At 28.1% G+C, this 5,000-nt stretch overlaps 1 protein-coding gene across 2 annotated transcripts in view; it reads right to left on the reverse strand.

Moving 5' to 3' along the window:
• LOC138861698 (zwei Ig domain protein zig-8-like) overlaps positions 1 to 5,000 on the reverse strand; it is an 87,032-nt gene that overhangs the window by 2,368 nt on the left and 79,664 nt on the right. The gene's annotated exons all lie outside the window — the stretch shown is intronic.

Raw genomic sequence — 5,000 nt, forward strand, 5'->3', positions numbered from 1 at the left:
CATTATGATTATTATTATTACTAAAACTCTTATCTTTATTATACTTATTGTTATCATGGTCATTATCATTGCCGGAATGTTATTATAATTATAATTATCGTTATTATTATCATTATTATCATTGTCATTATTATTTTTATAATTATTATCATTATCGTTATTGTCATTATTATTATTATTATTATTATTATTATAATTATTATTATTATTATTACTATCATTATCATTGCTATTGTAATAACAATAATAATAATGATAATTATTTTCATCATTATTATTATTACCATTACTATTATTTTATCCTTATCCGTATTGTTCCTCTCAACATTGTATTATTGACATAATTATTTTCAATATTATTGTTGTTGTTATTGTGTTTATTTTCATTCTTATTGATATTACTATTATCATTATCAGTACTACTATAATCAATATAATTATTATTTGCGTTGATTATGATATTATTATTGATAATATAATAAGTATTCTTATTACTGTAATCATTATTGTTATAATCATTATGATTATTATTACTATTATTATTATTATTATTATTGTTGTTATCATTAGTATTATCATTATTGTTGTTATTATTATTGCTGTTGCTGTTATTATCTTGATCACTTTTTATCATTACCATCATCATCAACATCATTATCGTCGTTATCAACAACTTTTATCTTAACCGTTTTCAGTATTACTTTTAATGCAGTTGACGTTGTTTGTAGTAATATTACTATTACGGTTTTTGTTATAATTCTAATTGTTATTATTTTTCTTCTTATAATCACTATCATTATTTGTTTTATTATACCATTACTATCATTATCATCATCATCGTTATTATTATTATTATTTGTAGTAGTAATAGTAGTAGTAGTAGTAATAGTAGTAGTAGTAGTAGTAGTATCATTATTATTATCATTATTATTATCAAAACTATTCATCATAACTTTCATCCTTTCATTTTTCCTAATATTATTTTAACTGTCATTTGTATTGCTATAATAATTACAAACACAATTATGATTATCATTTCCATTATCCGTTATCATGATTATTATTACAAATAAAAAGAATTATATAAGGAAAATGCAATTATTTATTTGGTTCTATTCTCTTTATTTTATATATATGTTGAAATAAGCATAAGAATGCCTGAAGCCTTTTGGGTTTTTAATGTTATAATAAGGAATAATAGGTAGAGGAGACCCTGGTGAGAAACATGACATTGGAAAGACAGCTCTATATGTCATGTGTTGGAAGCAGTTTAAAGAATTCAGGAACAGATAATTAAATAAAAATGATATGTACAAAGGGAAAGGTACCATGTGTGCTACATAAGAAGTTTAATTATTCGAAAAAGGTTTTGTAATAAATATCTCTTCAGAATAAAGATCATTTTACATGTACGGAAGCTATATAAAAAATATGTTTTTGATATCAGGATGCTGTAACATGAGAAATTTAAATTGACATTCCTTACACCAGTCAAGTCGTGATCTACGATGTGCTTGGTTAGGATATATTAATTGATTTAATATGATACGTTTTAAAGATTAGATAGTGGAACATTAACTTCCAATTGTATGAATGTTTATGAGAAATATATGTATATATGATTTAGTATTGATTAATAAATGTTAATATGTAATGATGAAGTAGATAAATAAATCACAGTGTATAAAAGACTAAAGGAAAATATAATTAAATCACCATCATTTATTACCGACAATTGTAAATGGAAAGTTTTTTTTATTATCTAACTTTACGGGTTTAATTCTTCTAATAAAGGTAAACTACTCGTGGGCCTTCATAACTTTATTATCATTATTTCCATTGTCATTATTACTACCATTATTAATATCATTATTTCTACTGGGGTATTGCTAACATTATCATCATCATTCTTATTAATATCATCGTTCTTATTATTGCCATTAATAACATTTTTATTCTATTATCAAAAATACTCTTTTACCTCCTGTTCAGTATAGATATAAATGTTAATATTCGTAAGTACAATTTAATCCTTTCCCTTTCTTCTCGTTTATTTGATGTTCAAACTTTGATAACCCATTAAAACTTTTTATATCGGTAAAAGTTTTTTATGTAAAAGATCTTATTTTTATCAGATTTCCTTTTTAACCTAATAACCATTTTTCTTTCCTCTCTCTTGGGTGTGCATCTTTCGAGCGCCCGAGACAGATAGGTAGGTGGAAAGGGAAAGGAGAGAGATAAAGAGAGAGAGAGAGAGGGGGGAGGGGGTGACACAGAGAAGGAGAAGGGGGGGGGTGAGATGAATCATTCATATAGTATTAAAACTTCATTAATGGGAGTAATATTTGTAATGGTCACATCTCAATATATTGTTATTTGTTTCATATATACCATCTCAGTTTATCTTTCTACCCATCTGTCCATCTCAATCGAACTTTCTATATGCTTGTCTACACATCTTTCTATATACCTACTTAGCTATAGGTACGTATCTATCCGAGTGCACACATGCAGACAGACAGACAGACACACACACACACACACACACACACACACACACACACACACACACACACACATACACATTATATTTATAAGTGTGTGTTTTTATTCACACACACACACGTGTATGTATATATATATATATATATATATATATATATATATATATATATATTTGTTTGAGATATGAATACTATATTCTTGAACTGGAGCAAAATAGGAACGGTCACACGACCCCCTCGCGCTGAGAAGGGCAATTAGTCTAAATTCCATTAATAAACCTTGTATTGAGGAAGCGCCCAATTAATCCTCCTCACCCGGACCTTCACCGGAAAACTTGGAGGACTGAATTGCTCATTAACAGGCCCGTCCTGATCGAGTTACCTGTGCCACGCAGCTCGTATCTTGAAGCAAAAACGACGATACTAAGTTCGATAAAGGCAAGAAAATCAACAGATATCCGTATAAGAATGTACAGAATAACTACATTAAAATTTATTACATCAATTAAATTGCTAAATCGAGTATTGTCAATAATATTGAAAATAACAAAGGTATGATTTGAATATGATCATAATAATCGCTGCAGGAGCATGATTATAGCAATTATATATGTATATATATATATATATATATATATATATATATATATATATATATATATATATATATATATAATGATAGTACCAATAACATTAATTATAGAAATTAAAACAATGTAACAGTAATGGTAAAAAGATAATAATAAAAAATAATAGAATGGTTATGACAGCAATCATATTAGTTTAAAATAAAAATAACAAGCTGGTAACAGTGATTGCTATTATTACCGCTTAAGATCATAATTAATTGGATGGTATTACTGACCCGAAATTAAATACCGCTTTATCGTTGTTGATATTAGAATTGGTCAACGATTACTGCTGATGTTTGTAATAATCATATTATTTTTCATACTGATGATGAATGAAATCATTATTCCGATAATAATGATGATAAGGAACGCCAATAATGGTACTTTCCATATGAATGATCTTCACCATTGGAATGTGAAGACAAATGTTAATAATAATGTTAGACAATAATGACCAATATAACAATGATGTGTAATGATGATAAAATTAAAATGATAATAATAATAGTAATGTAATACTAATGATAATGATCATAGTAATATAATACTAATGATAATGATAATAGGAATGTAATACTAATGATAATGATAATAGTAATACTACTAAAAATAGCAATAGTAATAGTAATAATGATAATAGAGATGATGATAATAATGACAATGATAATGATGAAATTATGATGATGATGATGATGATAATAATAATAATAATGAAAATCCTCATCAATGTCACCGGATGATATCAATTACAAAAGTAATGACATTAAGAAATATAACAAAAACAAAAATTATTTCTTTTCTTAATATGTTATAAAATAACAGTAATAATAATAGCAGGAATAATAAGAAATAGAAAAGATACTAATCACAAAATTAACACATTATTCATAGCAATAATGATGATGGTAAGCCTCCCTACGGGCTTTCCTCTTCTAGTCTGACCCTGCGAACAATGTATTCCATGACTATATACATGTAATTGATGTTAAATGTTCCTTCATGAGGCAGATCGCTAGACATAAGAAGTAATTTCTTAATACATATGTTACTGATTACGGATTTCTGTACTATACAAAACTGGGGTCAAGATTTTCACCACAAATACGAGGCTGTGTCTTCATAGTTCTATACAACGCGCTCCAACGTAAATTGTTTGTATGGTTGGATTAGATCAAACTACATGAGACTTTGAACTTACTGAAAAATAGGGGTATTGATGATAGCAATGCAAATGGAAATGGGATACATAATATAACTGATATTCTGATCGTGATAATAACAATTCTGAAATAAAAGAAAACTTTGGCAATGGTCTAGTTAAACTGTAGACTACATATAAAGGTAGTTGGGGATGAAAGGATCTCTTTGCCGCTTTAGAGGAACAGTGCCACTTTCCCGACTGGTTGACAGGAGTGCAGCAACCGGTGGAGCAAGATTTCACCGCCATCCTTCAGCACTACAACTAAGATGTCCAGGACTGGCCGTTCTCTAACCACTACTTCTATCAATTCATGCCAAATATCGATATTACAGTGCCACAACTACTACTATTCTATAACTAGTACTTTTATTCCTACTACTATTACTACTACCACTTCTATTTCTATAACTAGTACTCTTTACTTTTACTACTGTTACACCACTACTACTAGCACCACTGCTGTTACTGCTACTATAACTACCACTACTACTACAAATACAGCAACAGCTACTACAAATACAACAACTACTACTATTATTACTACTACTACCACTACCACAAACTACAACTACAACAACAACTACTACTACTACTACTACTGCTACTACTACTTCTACTACTACTACTACTACTACTACTACTACTACTACCACTACTACTACT

Source organism: Penaeus vannamei, chromosome 5 (assembly GCF_042767895.1).
Source record: "Penaeus vannamei isolate JL-2024 chromosome 5, ASM4276789v1, whole genome shotgun sequence".
Classification (NCBI taxonomy): Eukaryota; Metazoa; Arthropoda; class Malacostraca; order Decapoda; family Penaeidae; genus Penaeus; species Penaeus vannamei.